The sequence below is a fragment of the Xyrauchen texanus genome, chromosome 3 (genome assembly GCF_025860055.1).
Source record: "Xyrauchen texanus isolate HMW12.3.18 chromosome 3, RBS_HiC_50CHRs, whole genome shotgun sequence".
Classification (NCBI taxonomy): Eukaryota; Metazoa; Chordata; class Actinopteri; order Cypriniformes; family Catostomidae; genus Xyrauchen; species Xyrauchen texanus.
This window is the reverse complement of record NC_068278.1, coordinates 58351383-58368337: the sequence shown is the minus strand read 5'-3', so window position 1 is coordinate 58368337 and position 16955 is coordinate 58351383. Positions and strand designations below refer to the sequence as shown.

The following is a 16955-nucleotide window of genomic DNA, read 5'->3' as shown; positions in this document are numbered from 1 at the left end:
TGCTTTGCCTTAGCTGCTTGAATGGCACTTTGATAGGTATGCAAAGAGTCCCTTAAAATGTCATAAGACACCTGGAGCCTGTCCTTCTGCCATTTACGCTCTGCTCTTCTGCAAATCTGTCTAAGTGCTCACGTAGTATCATTAATCCAAGGCTCTGCCTCACCTTCAAGGGTGAAATGTTATCTAAAATGGTTGAACATACAGCATTAAAAGAACAAAGCAGAGACTCCCGGTTCAAATATTATGGAATGTATGACTGAGGCAATTCCATAGCATTTCTATTGGGTTAAGGTCTCCAAAAGGTGGATTGCCAGGCCTGTTTAAAGTTTTCTGTACAGTAGACTCATGAACAGAGATGTTAACCAGTTCCAATGAGTCCTTCAAGTCTTTATTGGTCACTCTAGGGCTCTTTATTACCTAATTGATCATTCTGCGGTGTCCTTTGAGTCATCTTGACTGGACGGCCACTTCTAGTGAGAGTACCTATAGTACTAAATCATCTATATATCCATTTATATATATATCCATTTATATAGCAAACTCAGAATGATTGAGTGCTTTTTATAAGTCAAAGCAGCTCTAACCCACACCTACAATCTCGTTGAATTAATAGAATGCCAGGTTTGCCAACCCCTGACTCTAATTAGCATATGTTGACATCATTAGCCTCGGGGTTCACATACTTTTTCCTACCTGCACTGTGAATGTTTGAATGATCATTCTACAAATTGTTGTCCAAAAAACAGCTCTATATGATAAGAACATACCAACCACTAATAATACCTGTCACCAGGGCTGGACTGGTAATCTGGCATACCGGCCATTTTCCCGGTGGGCCAACACACTTTGGGGTTGATTAGGGGCGGACTGGCCATCGGGAAACCGAGCGGGCCGGAGGGTCGGCCGCGATATGTGCCGAATGGGCCGCGATAAGCTAAAATGAGCCGTTGCGTTATGCAGAACGGACCACAAAATGGCGCCGTGATTTGCAGAAAAGGACAGTTTTGGGCCAGTTGCCATGTAAAATCCCGGGCCGATTTCTTTTACCAGTGCAGCCCTGCCTGTCACCGATTAACAATATTAAGCAGCACACCATAGTTTTCCAGAGTGTCGTAAAAAGTCACACTTCACTGTTCTACTAAAGACAGCTAATCATACAGGTTTGGAACAGCATGAAGGTAAATAATCGATGACAGAATTTTTATTTTTGGAGCTACCCTTTTAAGATAAAGTGGTGTGCAAGTGAAAATGCATTAAAACCAGATTGCTACAGTCCATAAAAATAGTCCATAAAGCCCACTCAGCATACCAGCAGTAGTGAAAAATATCAGCTTTTCAGGTAAACTAGTGGTTCTCAAGTGTCTTTCCAAACAGCAAACAGATCTACCTTTATGAGCAATGACTGCAACTTTATACACAATCCTATACTGCACTTCAAGGGATGTGGCCACTTCCTGCTGTGTCTGCCTACAAATGTAATAGAGCAAGAAAAACATTTGGAGTTACAGTCCTGAGGCTGGCAGCATTTGACCTTGAATGTTCTCTTCTCTGCAGTTTCAAGAAAGGAGGCAAACACAACAAACAGCACATAATATATGAGATCAAACAGAGTGTAAAGCACACATTTTTCTAAAGCAGCACTGCTCAATGGCGAAAGTTGAACTTTTAAAAACATATCTTGAGATCAATGCATTCTGTTGTGCTCTGCATATCTGAGTACATCCTATTTTTGCACAATAAAGGCATCTCAGAGACGTTTCTAAATGTATCCCCTTTATAGCATCACTGCTAAAATATTTAAGATAAGAAACAGTAAAGGTTTTTAAGGTTGTAAATGAACAAAACCAACCTCCCTACCCTAAACCTTAAACCTAACCGGTAGAAATGGGAGTGATGGTGGCTGTGGCAGGGCGGAGATCCTACACACCCGGTCCCTTATCAGGCTAATCAAGCCTCCCGAGAGGGATAAAGCTGCGTACACACTGCCAGCGACTTTATCGCTGCAGGTCGCCAGTGGCTGGCGGTGAAGTCGCTAGTGGGTGTTCCCACTACTGGTTGCCTAGTAACGTTTATAAATGACATTCACGGATGCCACTCCATTGCTGTTGACAGCGAATCTCTTTTCTTGCCACTAAAAACAAACATTTTGGAGGGAAAAGACTAAATATAAATGGAATCAGTACATAAAATGCTTTATATCAAAGATGAATGAGAAACAAAGCGTGCTGTTTGCCATAGCGGCTGTTTATCTCGTGTAAAATGCAAATGCCGGTCTATCTGGGTCCATAAAATCCCCTGATCTCAGATACACCTTTCCACGCAGTATTTTTCTTAAAAATGTCCTTGAACGTGGGAAGAGACATATCATAGAGCACTGGAACATTTCTAACAGCAAGAATTAGCCTTTCATCCACCTTTCCGTTACTGCAGGAGCTGAGAGAGAGACAGAAGGATCACGTGAGCTCTCCCGTCGTCTCTCCTATTGGCTGTCGCTTCCGTTAGTCGCTCCAAAGTTGAACTTTTCTCAACTTTGTCGCGTCGCTGGACACGCCCACATCTAGAGCCAACGGTCGCGACAGCTCGTGTCGCCGGAAGTCGCTGTGCTCGCATTGAAAATGAATGGTATTGAGTTGCTGTCGCGCGCGACGTCGCTGGCAGTGTGTACGCACCTTTAAGGTCGACTGCAGAGGATCGTGCGGGAGAGAGAGATCGTTTACGGACATGTCCGTCATGTGTGTGTTTGTCTTTTAAGTTTATCATTAAAACTATTATTTATATTATCAAGCCGGTTCTCGCCTCCTCCGCACTGATCCCTTTACACTGGTGCCGGAAACCCGGGAAGGAGGAGGGATACGCCGTAGTAGAGTTCTCGCCACTACCGTCCACCCCAACGGAGCAGCCGCGGTCATCTGCCGGGGGACGAGGAGCCCAGCCGCCTGAAAGAGGACGATGGCCGCCGACCGCGAGGGCAGAAGGGGCTCCTAACCGACCGCCTGGAGCTGTCAGGGCCACTGCCAGGGGCGCAGGAGTCGCCTACCAGCCGCTGAAACGCGCCGGGGTTTGAGACCGCCGACCGAGAGCGGGGAGGGGCTCGCTGCCGACCGCCTGGAGCGGGAGAACCGCTGCCAGGGGCGGGGGATACCCCTTCTGTTCCCCGAGAACGCGGTGGGGCGTTCCGTCCGCAAGGGGCTGGAGGTCTGTCTCTGATCCGCCCGGAGAGGCGCGGCTGTCATCCGATAGAGGGTGGAGGAGTGGCCGAGGAACAAGCTACGGCGTATCGGAGAACTGGCGAGTAAGTGTTTTTTTTTGTTCTCTCTCTCCTCTCTCTCTCTCTCTCACTGTCGCTCTGCGTTGGCCTTTTCCCTCTCTTTTAAATTTTACAGTGTTTTTTGGGGGGTACTACACTGTTACAGGAAGTACCCACCCAGTTTAATTATTTCTGTTTCCCTCCCCTTGTCCCCTCCCTCGTCCAGGTAGACGGGGATGACCTGCCGGCAGACGGTGCTTAGGGCACGCCCTCCCCAAGGGAAAGAGGGGGGGATGTACGTCATGCTGGGGCTCCCCAGCCTGAGAGAACGAGGGAGGAATGTGGCAGGGCGGTGTTTATGAAAAGTAAGTGTTTATGAACTGATAATCTGCCGTTTTACTTTTGATTTGCGTGAAAGTGTATAACAGTAATTGTTGTTGTAGCACCTCTTGGAATCTGGTTTGCAATCATGTAGGTAAAGAAACGTGATTTTGCGAGACCATGTTTGAGAAGTCTCTTTGGCTCTTCAGTTCAGTGCTCCACCACACGCCTCTCTTTAGTGGGAATATTGGTTTATTTGGCGTGTTACCAAGCACTGAGAGCAGAACACTGAGTAAGTGCTCTTGGCTCTGGCTGCATTTGGAGTGTGAGATACTCAGAAAAAAAGCGAGTGCATGCAACACAACATCCATTTCTGTTGAAGAGGTGGTCATTTACTCTACACGTCAGGATTCTGATTCAGAAAAGTGAACGGTGACTTTTCTGGTCTTTTCCTGTGAGCCTAGGCCCAATTTTAAAGCCATGTAAGGGTAATGATTCTGAGATCCATTCTACAAAGGGCACCCGAATTTCTCTGAAGGGTGTCATTAAGTTCAATCATGGAATGTGAGTAATGTGCCGGCTGTCTATTCCTGAGAGCACATCATCATAAGCTTCAAGCTCCGTCATTTCCTCGTGCCTGACCAGAGCAGATCTGTGATTGGACTGTGTTGACATCAATAGGGATGTGCTATGAATTAGATGTAATAAAATAATTGCATTGAAGAGTATGAAGGGCATCCAATTGGGGATGGATTATGCTGACAGACAATGAAAGAAAAGCTGAGACACAATAGAGACAGAAAGAAAATAAACTTCTGAAAAAGAGACGTACACAGAAAAAAGTGAGAGACAAACAAAACAGCAGAGAAACACACATTCTCCTGTTCACATTCGCAATGGTAAATAATATTAGTACTTGAACTGAATCTATCTGTCTGTCTGTCTGTCTGTCTGTCTGTCTGTCTGTCTGTCTTTCGATCTATCTATTGGTCTGTCTGTCTGTCTGTCTATCTATCGATCTATCTGTCTGTCTGTCTGTCTGTCTGTCTGTCTGTCTTTCGATCTATCTATTGGTCTGTCTGTCTGTCTGTCTATCTATCGATCTATCTGTCTGTCTGTCTGTCTGTCTATCGATCTATCTGTCTGTCTGTCTGTCTCTCTGTCTATCGATCTGTCTGTCTGTCTATCGATCTATCTGTCTGTCTGTCTATCGATCCATCTATCTGTCTGTCTGTCTATCAATCTATCTATCTGTCTATCTATCTATCTGTCTGTCTGTCTGTCTGTCTGTCTATCAATCCATCTATCGGTCTATCTGTCTATCATCTGTCTGTCTGTCTATCGATCAATCTATCGGTCTATCTATCTATCATCTGTCTGTCTGTCTGTCTGTCTGTCATCTATCTGTCATCTGTCTGTCTGTCTGTCATCTATCTATCATCTGTCTGTCCGTCTATCTATCATCTGTCTATCTATCTATCATCTGTCTGTCTATCTATCTATCATCTGTCTGTCTGTCTGTCCATCTATCTATCTGCCCGTCTATCTATCATCTGTCTATCTATCATCTGTCTGTCTGTCTATCATCTGTCTGTCTGTCTGTCTGTCTGTCATCTATCTGTCTGTCTGTCTATCTATCATCTGTCTGTCTTTCTGTCTGTCTATCTATCTATCTACCTACCGATCCATACATCCATTTGTCTGTCTCTCTGGCTGTCTGTCTGTCTGTCTGTCTGTCTATCTATTTACCCATCTGCCCGTCCATCCATCCATCCATGTCTGTCTGGCTGTCTGTCTGTCTGTCTGTCTATCTTTCAGTATGGATTGATCATGCACATTCATTTCTTCACTGATGCATGCCATGTTTGTTCATTTTATTGTCTTCTTTCTCTAATTATTCAGCATCAGAATTAATAATAAATGGAGCTTGAGAAACTGAACGTCACGTGATCTCTAATTAGAAGCAGCAACGATGTATATAGTGATAACTGTTACATTACAGATGGCGTCTGTAGAGTTCCACCATCTGTTCTGTAATTACAGCACCTTTGTGTGTGTGTGTGTGTGTGTGTGTGTGTGTGTGTGTGTGTGTGTGTGTGTGTGTGTGTGAGAGAGAGAGAGCACTTTATAAAAAAAGCATAAAATATCTCTAGAGAGAGAAGATAGAAGGTCAGTGACACTGTTAATCGCAAGCTGTCCATCACACACACACACACACACACACACATCGTTCTTTAATTGCTCAAGAGACTTAATGGAGTTCTCAGTTGTTTACGTTTCATTTTTGTCAAATTGCTTGTGTAAATCATCAGGCTTCATAGGCGTACAGCCGACGCAAAGGCAGTTTTAAAAGAACAGCACTAACTTAATGCTGGCTTTACTTTTTCACTATGTTCTAAGGCAGCATTGCATGTATCCTTCACAGAATGAATTGCGATGCTCAGAGAAAATAATAATTTACATTGTTAGATTTGCCAAAAGATATGTTGATTATAAATATACATTTAAACCATTCAATACAAATAGTTGTAAGTGTGTAGCAGATGGCTGCAGCGATGTTAGAGGGGTACCGCAAGTACGGCTGTTCTTATTGTACCTGGAAACCTGAGTCAGTCCAGATCACCTGATCTGTGTGTGTTTGTATGTGTGTGTGCTCTCCAGAGGCAGACACACTTCTCTATTATTTAGAGGATGAGAGTTGATGTACCTACCACTACATGGACTCACACATCCATATGATACATGAATCACAAATATGATCCCTTCAATACAATTGCTATATTCATGTTGACTTTTTATAGAGTGTAGGTGGCTTCAGAGACATTAATGTCACTCTGAAGTCAGCCAAGAAAGATTCAGAAGAAAGAGGGAACATCCCTTGATGAGTTTCAAACCCATAATGCACATTTAAATGCATTCACAGACACAGAAGGCTTTGACAGGTGTCCTCGGTTGTACCAGTAGAAAAAAATGTACAAGCAGTGAAGCGTCAAACTAAAAAAAGAAAAAACTGAAATAGCACATTGACATAAGTATTCAGACTCTTAACTCAGTGCTTAGTTGAAGCACCTTTGGCAGCGATTAAAGTCTCAAGTCTTTTTGGGTATGATGCAACAAGCTTTGCACACCTGGATGCAAAGAAGTCTTCAGTGTCCTGCCTCAACGACTACCGTCCCGTCGCACTTACACCCATCATCATGAAGTGCTTCGAGAGGCTCGTCATGAGGCAGATTAAGACCCAGCTGCCCCCCTCACTAGACCCACTGCAGTTTGCATATCGTTCAAACCGTTCAACGGACGATGCCATCACCACAACCCTCCATCTGGCCCTCACCCACCTAGACAATAAGGACTCATACGTTTGAATGCTGTTCATAGATTTCAGCTCAGCATTCAACACAATCATTCCCCAGCACCTGATTTGAAAGCTGAACCTGCTGGGCCTGGACACCTCCCTCTGCAACTGGATCCTGGACTTCCTGACTGGGAGACCTCAGTCAGTCCGGATCGGGAACAGCATCTCCACCACCACCACACTGAGCACTGGGGCCCCCAGGGCTGTGTGCTCAGTCCACTGCTGTTCACTCTGCTGACTCACGACTGTGCAGCAATGCACAGCTCGAATCACATCATCAAGTTCGCCGATGACACGACCGTGGTGGGTCTCATCAGCAAGAACAACGAGTCAGCATACAGAGAGGAGGTGCAGCGGCTGACGAACTGGTGTAGAGCCAACAACCTGTCCCTGAATGTCGACAAAACAAAAGAGATGGTTGTTGACTTTAGGAGAGCACAAGGTGAACACACTCCGCTGAACATCGACGGCTCCTCTGTGGAGATCGTCAAGAGCACCAAATTTCTTGGTGTTCACCTGGCGGAGAACCTCACCTGGTCCCTCAACACCAGCTCTATCACCAAGAAAGCCCAGCAGCGTCTCTACTTTCTTCGAAGGCTGAGAAAAGCACATCTCCCAACCCCTATCCTCACTACATTCTATAGAGGGACTATTGAGAGCATCCTGAGCAGCTGCATCACTGCCTGGTTTGGGACTTGCACCGTTTCGGACCGCAAAGCCCTGCAGAGGATAGTGAGGACAGCTGAGAAGATCATTGGGGTCTCTCTTCCCTCCATCAAAGACATTTTCAAAAAACACTGTATCCGCAAAGCAACCAGCATTGTGGACGACCCCACACACCCCTCACACAAACTCTTTACCCTCCTCCCGTCTGGCAAGAGGTACCGAAGCATTCGGGCCCTCACGGCCAGACTGTGTAACAGCTTCTTCCCCAAGCCATCAGACTCCTCAATACTCAGAGACTGGTTTGACACACCACACACGTGTCCTGAGTTGCACTTTAATTACTGTCACTTTATAACTGTCTGCTACCTCAATAACTGCTATGTGCATAGAACATTATCTCATAGTATGTTATGTTTACATTTTTAGAAACTGTCATCTTTTTGCACTACTGAGTACTGGTCGGCGCTGCACTGTCTATTGTCCTGTTCATTGTCAGTAATTTGTTGTACTGTCCTGTACTTTTTGCACATGTTTGCACGTGCACTTTATATAGGTATATATAGGTATTTTATATAGGTATTTTATTTCGTTGTGTAGTCTCATGTGGTCCTATGTTGGTCCTTTGTTGTTTTTATGTAGCACCATGGTCCTGGAGGAACGTTGTCTCGTTTTGCTGTGTACTGTACTAACTGTATATGGTTGAAACGACAATAAAAACCACTTGACTTGACTTGACTTGACTTGATTTGGGGATTTTCTGGCATTCTTCTGTGCAGATCCTCTCAAGCTCTGTTAGGTTGGATGGGACAGACATTTTCAGGTCTCTCCAGAGATGTTCGATTGGGTCCGGGATCTGGCTGGGCCACTCTTGCATTGTTTTGGCTGTGTGCTTAGGGTCATTGTCCTGTTGCAACCTTCGGCCCAGTCTGAGGTCCTGAGCACTCTGACCAGGTTTTCTTTAAGGATGTTTCTGTATTTTCCTGCATTCAGCTTTCCTTCAACCCTGACCAGTCCCCGCTGAAAAACACCCCCACAGCATGATGCTACCACCACCATGCTTCACCATAGGGATGGTATTGTTCAGGTGATGACATGACGCTTGTAATTGAGGCCAAACAGTTCAGTCTTCGTTTCATCAGACCAGAGAATCTTGTTTCTCACAGTCTGAGTGTCCTTTAGGTACTAAGGAGAGGCATCCGACTGGCCACCCTGCCATAAAGTCCAGATCGGTGGAGTGTTGCAGTGATGGTCTGTAAGTCCTTCTGCAAGTTTCTCCCGTCTCCACACATGATCTTTGGAGCTCAACCAGAGTGACCATTGGGTTCTTGGTCACCTCCCTTATCAAGGCCCTTCTCCCCCGATTGCTCAGTTTGGCCAGGCGGCCAGCTCTAGGAAGAGTCCTGGTTGTCCCAGACTTCTTCCAGTTAAGAATTATGGAGGTCACTGTGCTCTTGGAAACCTTCAATGCAGCCAAAACAAATTTGTAGCGTTCCCCAGATCTGTGTCTCGACACAATCCTGTCTCTGAGCTCTGCATGCAGTTCCTTTGACCTCATGGGGTCTGAATACTTTCTGAATGCAGTGTATATACAACATATATACATGGTTTGAGAGTGTAAGGAGAGCGACTCGATTGGGACTTGAGTGTGCGGTCGCTCCAGACCTCATTTGCTCCACTTTTTGATTCTCTGATTGGTGGATTTTCCAGGATCATGGGTAATATAGTTCTTCATGACAAATTCCACTTTATGGTTGAGATAACACGGACTGATAGCTTCAACAGCAGTATATCCCATCGATTAACAACCTCGGAGCTTACAGAAGGTCCATCCATAAAGGTAATAAGTTATATTAAAAATCAGGAAAACATGAAATTGATTTTTTTACTTCCAGAACCGACTGTTGCACACTCTTGGCTATTGCACAAGTTTTAATTACACTTTTTCATTCTTTTAGGAGCCCAACTCCCCATTAAAGACAAAAACAGTGCTCTAAACATCTTTTGTGTTCCACAGAGGAAAAAAAAAAATGCTTACAAATGAGAAACTGGCAGGAAGGATCATTTATTTACGAAAGTAAATAATTCGAATGGTGGTGGCTCAGCGGTTGAGGCTCAGAGTTTCTGACCAGAAGGTTGCGGGTTCAAGCCCCAGAACTGCTAAGATGCCACTGTTGGGCCCTTGAGCCTATCTGCTAACCTAAAAGTTATTAATTAACGTACCTTTTAGAAATTCTTTACATTTACAAAATACATTAAATGATTAGTTCACCCAAAAATGAGAATTCTCTCATTATTCACTTACTCTGATGTCATCCCAGATGTGCATGACTGTCTTCAGAACAACACAAATGAAGATTTTTAGAAGAAGATTGAGCTCTGTCAGGTCCTTATAATGGAAGTACACGGGTGCCGGCACTTTGACGGTCCAAAAGTCACATTTAAGCAGCATAAAAGTGATCCACATGACTCCAGTTGATCAATGAATGTCTTCTGAAGCGAATCGATAGGTTTATGTAAATAAAAAAGTCGATAATTAAATAATTTTTAACTTTAAATCGGCGCTTCCATCCAGGGATCTGATGCAGTATAAAATAGCCGAACTCTCGCGTGATGTACGTTCTTCTGTTGTAAATAAGCGTCACTTCCGAAATTCTCGCCGATGCGCTTACGTCACGCTTCGCGTCAGCTGCTGGCAGGAAGCGCTTTTTAAAAGTTAACGTTTTAACTATCGATGAAACATTTATATGAGTGAGTATACAATAGTAAATTCGCTTACTTGAAGAGATCGCAGAGTGATACTAGAAGTAGGAAAGATGACTCGCAATACCCAGATGGCTGGTCAAGGAAGTGCGGTTGTTACTCAGAAATATCAGACCACTAGATGGCGCCATTGACCAATCAGAATCGAGTACTCCAGAGAACCGTGTAATAATTGTATATAGCGTACAATCCGTATGAACTACATTTACACTGATCACTAACCGCAGTTTGGAAATTCTTAAAAACAACTCCTTTTGTGTTCCACGGAAGAAAGCCGCGTGGGTTTGGAACAACATGAGGGTGAGTTAATAATGACAGAATTTTTCTTACTGTATTTTCCTTACCTCAATTTTCTACTCAATAGTTTGAGTTATTAACACTTAAAATTTTACATCTATAAAATCCATAGATGTAAAATTTTAAGTGTTAATAACTCAAACCATTGAGTAGAAAATTGAGGCTATGGGAAATACCCACAATGCCTTGTGCTTGAATTATTTAACTATGTTTCCTGTGTCAAAGGGGAAATATGGGGGCATTTAAATAGTTGTTATTAAGAATTTGTAGACACTTTTGCTCTTTTGTTGTATTGTTGTGTTGCAAACAGTTGTTTTAAAGATGTGCGAGATACCCAAGTCACGCCCCTGGCCCATACAAACACTGGCTTTTGGACCTGACGCTGATAACAGCTTGGATGGTCTTTTTCCTCTTTGGTATGGAGAACACGACGGCTGTGTTTTTCAAAAACTATTTGAAATGTGGACTCAGAGCAAAAAACACGGTTCTACTTTCCATTGAAGATGAGACCGAGGCCAGAGAAGTCGGCAGCTCTTCTGGACAGTGATGATGTACGGCTTCTCCTTTACAGAGTCTTAACTTGCATCTGTGGATGCAGCGGCGAGCGGTGTTGAGTAACAAAGGTTTACTAAAGTCATCCCAAGCCCATGTTCATGATATCCATTCCAGATGAATGATGTTTTTAAAGTCAGTGACGTTTGAGGAATCAGAGATCATGTGCATTCAGAAGTGGTTTTCGTCTTGTCCTTTACACACAAAGATTTGACCAGATTCCTTGGGGTGAAATGCCAAAAATACTTCCAATTCGTCTTTGGGGAACATTGTTCTCAAAGTGCTTGATTTGCTGAAGCATCCGTTGACAAATTGACAAATCTTGAGTGATTCTTGCTCTTGAAGGACTCATTATATACTTATACCTTATATAAGGTGACTCATTTTATACTAAGACACGATTGCCTGTTTAACATCACCTTGTTATTTCAACTCGTCAAATTATTATTCGAATTAAACAGCCCCTGTCATGTGTCGCAATCATCTGATTTGACATGACTGTACATTAACAAAAACAATGAAATTCACAAGGTAAAACATCATATAATGTGTAGTTGTGGTGTTGTAGCAAAGGGTGAATATAATTTACAAATAAGAATTTTTGGTTTTTATTTGCATTTTTCATTCTGCCTCAACTATTTTGGAATTGGGGGTGTAGTTACCTTAACTTATATACAGTAGTTACCCTTTATTTTTGGGCTGCCTTAAGCAATTTTTCACACCCACATTTAAAAGTTCACCATTTACACTGTGGATCAACTGCCAAAAATGGTATTACAAGTATTCATAAAAATATTGTATATGTTTCCAATCTTATGATAAATAGAATTAAATATAAAAAATGTGTTGTCTTAACTTTGTAAGCATGTAGTTCTGGTTCTGTTCACCCCATCTCCCTCTAAATAGTCTTATTTTATTCCAATAGATGGCAGTAAGCATTAGAAAACATTTTTCCTTCCACAACAAAATGCCAATTTAAAATATAGGTGGCGCTATAAAGCATTTTAGCCCTCACAGATGTGATCGTTCATAGATATTCAGTCTAATTTTCAGTTCATGCACCACTTTCGTTGTTTCATCGAATATCTCGGCCTCTGAGTGGACTACAAGCTCAATCTAGATGTCATTAGAAGGCTGAGATCCTCCACTTTGATGACATACACTCACCTAAAGGATTATTAGGAACACCATACTAATACTGTGTTTGACCCCCTTTCGCCTTCAGAACTGCTTTAATTCTACGTGGCATTGATTCAACAAGGTGCTGAAAGCATTCTTTAGAAATGTTGGCCCATATTGATAGGATAGCATCTTGCAGTTGATGGAGATTTGTGGGATGCACATCCAGGGCACGAAGCTCCCGTTCCACCACATCCCAAAGATGCTCTATTGGGTTGAGATCTGGTGACTGTGGGGGCCATTTTAGTACAGTGAACTCATTGTCATGTTCAAGAAACCAATTTGAAATGATTCGAGCTTTGTGACATGGTGCATTATCCTGCTGGAAGTAGCCATCAGAGGATGGGTACATGGTGGCCATAAAGGGATGGACATGGTCAGAAATAATGCTCAGGTAGGCCGTGGCATTTAAACGATGCCCAGTTGGCACTAAGGGGCCTAAAGTGTGCCAAGAAAACATTCCCCACACCATTACACCACCACCACCAGCCTGCACAGTGGTAACAAGGCATGATGGATCCATGTTCTCATTCTGTTTACGCCAAATTCTGACTCTACCATCTGAATGTCTCAACAGAAATCGAGACTCATCAGACCAGGCAACATTTTTCCAGTCTTCAACTGTCCAATTTTGGTGAGCTCTTGCAAATTGTAGCCTCTTTTTCCTATTTGTAGTGGAGATGAGTGGTACCCGGTGGGGTCTTCTGCTGTTGTAGCCCATCCGCCTCAAGGTTGTGCGTGTTGTGGCTTCACAAATGCTTTGCTGCATACCTCGGTTGTAACGAGTGGTTATTTCAGGCAAAGTTGCTCTTCTATCAGCTTGAATCAGTCGGCCCATTCTCCTCTGACCTCTAGCATCAACAAGGCATTTTCGCCCACAGGACTGCCGCATACTGGATGTTTTTCCCTTTTCACACCATTCTTTGTAAACCCTAGAAATGGTTGTGTGTGAAAATCCCAGTAACTGAGCAGATTGTGAAATACTCAGACCGGCCCGTCTGGCACCAACAACCATGCCACGCTCAAAATTGCTTAAATCACCTTTCTTTCCCATTCTGACATTCAGTTTGGAGTTCAGGAGATTGTCTTGACCAGGACCACACCCCTAAATGCATTGAAGCAACTGCCATGTGATTGGTTGATTAGATAATTGCATTCATGAGAAATTGAACAGGTGTTCCTAATAATCCTTTAGGTGAGTGTATATATGACATATGATTTTCCTGTGGGACTGCATATTGTTTTCTGGACGTCTAAAACATAATATTGGATTATTCAGCCATGCAAGCTCACAGACAAGTAAACCATGGCTCCTATTTTAGAGAATATCCTAAAGTAAGAGCAGATATAAAGGTTTTAGCTATGTGGGAATTACAGCTGCAGTTATCGGTGCATAGATGAGTCTTTATATTTTCACTTTGTGATTCATGTCACCGAAAAGTGGATTTGACCTTAATGAAAAGCTGAACTAAAATTAAAAACAGCACCCTGGGAATTACTGGCAAACCAGCTGCGGATGACTATCTTTTCCCTTTTCTGAGAAACCTGCTTCCAGTGACCCCTGAGTAAAGTGGGTGCACAGTTTGTCAGGTAACTGAAGTGGAGCCCTTGATTTGGAGTGTTAAAGGAGACCTATTATACCCCTTTTTACAAGATGTAATATAAGTCTCAGGTGTCCCCAGAATGTGTCTGTGAAGTTTCAGCTCAAAATACCCCACGGATCATTTATTATATCATGTTATAAATGCCTCTTTTTGGGTGGAATCAAAAACACTCTGAATTCGTGTGTGTCTCTTTAAATGCAAATAAGCTGCTGATTCCCGCCCCCTTTCTGGAAGAGGGCAGTGCCTTTACAGCTTGTGCTTCGGTTACTACAGCAACAACAAATCAGAACCTACATATGACTGATAGCGTAAATACCGGAGTTCAGACAGTGCTGGACTGGGAAGAGAAATCGGCCCGAGATTTAACATAGCAACTGGCCCAAATGTTGATCGGGGGGAGGGGGTTGGGGGTGCTGCATATCGCGGCACCGTTTTGTGGACCGTTCTGCATAACACAGTGGCAAATTTTAGCTTATCGCGGCCCATTCGTCCACTTTTGCGGCGACCCACAGGCCCGCTCAATTCTCCCGATGGCCAGTCCGCCCCTGATCAGCCCCAAAGTGCGTCGGCCAACCGGGAAAATGCCCGGTATGCCAGATTACCAGTCAAGCTTGTCCACTGCGTCTGCAGTGGCTCTGATGCCGGGAGTACATGACAGCCAACAACAGAACACTTATGATGCTTATGAAGCGGAGACATTATTCTTCTCACTGTATCTGCTCCAGCACAGACTGTGTGTCAATCACTTAGGGGAGGAGCTATGATAATAGGGTGGAGCTTCACCAGTTGTGGGCGTGGCCTGCTCTAACGTGACGTCACTTTAGAGCAGAAACGAAAACCGTTCATTTTGACACACTGTTTATCATCAATAGAAATAGAAGAAAGTGAATTTTGCATAATAGGTCCCAGCCATCTCCCTTAAATGTTCCTCTATGAGTTAAAACAAGTCAAAAACATCAAACTTGGATTCTGTCTCACTGCAAATCTCACCTGAAGTTTCCCTCATTAATGTTAATATTAAAAGCATGGTATCACTTTACGATATGGTTCTATTCGTTAACATTAGTTAATGCATTAGGGATCGGGAACTAACAATGAACAATATATTTTTTTACAGCCTTTAAACATCTTAAAACGGTTCATTGCTAGTTCATGTTAGTTCATAGAGCATTAATTAATGTTAACATATGCAAATATACATTCTAAAACAAATATTACTCTATGTTGAAATTAAAGGAATATTCCAGGTACAATACAAGTTAAGCTCAATCGACAGCATTTGTGACATAATGTTGAATACCACACAAATTGATTTTGTCTTGGCAGCGAAGACAAAAAAAGGCCCAAATGTGTTCCAGTGCGGCACTTACAATGGAAGTGAATGGGTGCCAATGCGTAAATGGTAAAATACTCACCGTTTCGAATGTATCGCCAAAAGACGTAAACAAAATGTGTGTTAACATGATTTAAGTGTAAGCGCTAAATGACCGTTTCTGTGTAAAGTTAAAGACAATGTTACCACTTCGTTGCTATGACGACGTAACGCCGTAAACTCTAAAACGACTGTAAAAACGACGATTTACAGCTCAAATAATACACACGTTTAAATAGAGGAATTAATTATAAAATTATAACATTCACATTTCTGTTTTTAAACCCTCTAAAATTTGGCTCCATTGACTTCTATTGGAAGTGTCTCACTTTAACTGTAATTTTTTGCTTTTTTAAGGGGGAGGGACAAGTCGAAATCAATATTTGTGATTACCAACAGTAAATGCTGTCGAATGAGCTTATCCTGTATTGAACCCGGAATATTCCTTTGATAGTATTCAAGATTAATAAATGCAATGCAAGTATTGTTCATTGTAACGTCATGTTAACTAATAATGTTAAGTGATGCTAACAAATGTTACCAATGTTGCCTACAGTTCGCATCAGATGATCACCATAATAAACTAATATTTGACCTTTAATTGACCACAATCTACGATATAGCCCTCAACAAAAACTGCATCAAAAATTAATAATCAAATCATTTAGAAATTCTACTAAGCAGTCAAGACGGAAACATGAGATTGCATTAATAAATACATCGCTGAATCTAAACACGGCCATCTGCAGCAGATCCGTGCTTTAATAATCCCGCTGTGGTGTACATACAAATACACACACACACACACACACACACACACACACACACACACACACACACACACACACACACACACACACACACACACACACACACGGTCTAAATGACAAAAGAACACTCTTCATGTTGAAAAAAATAGCGTTTAATCACATTAAGAGCTTAAAGTGGTGCGTGTGCTTGTGTGTGTGTGTGCGCGCGTGCGTGTGTGTGTCTGATCCCAACAGACATCATCGCGTTATTTACGTCCCTTCAGCCGGACTCTTGACTATATTTGATATGGAAGGATAAATATGCTTACCGGTTCGTCGTGTGGGTGTTGACCGGGTCCGTTTCGAAGGGTTCTGCGATGGTTTAATGGGGTTTTCTTCAGTGAGGAGCGGGAGCTGTCCGCCGCGTGTGGTGCTGAACTGCTGCTGAAGTGCTGGACAGAGACAGCAGCAGCAGCAGCGCCAGAGCAGATCTGAGACGATGAGAATGACACACAGCACTCTCTAGCGCTCCGGAGGGGACAGGTCGTGTCTAGAACTTAGTCCATTGTTGGACTAAGGACCCCTTGGTGGGTAGAGAGATGGAGCCAGGACCCTGTTTTCATATTGTATAAAATTGAGTGTTGCGTTTTATGCCTATAAAACCTGTATGGTAGGCTACCGTATTATTGTATGTACATACTTTATTATGTTTATATTGCACATTTTCACTATTGAAATAATCATTCAATAATGTACAGCAGGGGTCTGCAACATGTTTTTACATGAAGTGACATTTTTAATGTTCCTTAAAAATATTTTAAGGAGGGGGTCCTTAATAAAAAGAAACAGACAG

At 43.0% G+C, this 16955-nt stretch overlaps 1 protein-coding gene across 1 annotated transcript in view; it reads right to left on the bottom strand.

Annotated features, from left to right (window-relative positions):
* The window catches only part of srrm3 (serine/arginine repetitive matrix 3), a 115281-nt gene extending 98735 nt beyond the window's left edge, over positions 1 to 16546 (bottom strand). Inside the window, exon 1 of the mRNA XM_052110173.1 lies at positions 16432 to 16546. The gene's annotated coding sequence lies outside the window, so the exon portion shown is untranslated. The remainder of the gene's footprint in view (positions 1 to 16431) is intronic.
* Positions 16547 to 16955: the final 409 nt, after the last annotated feature.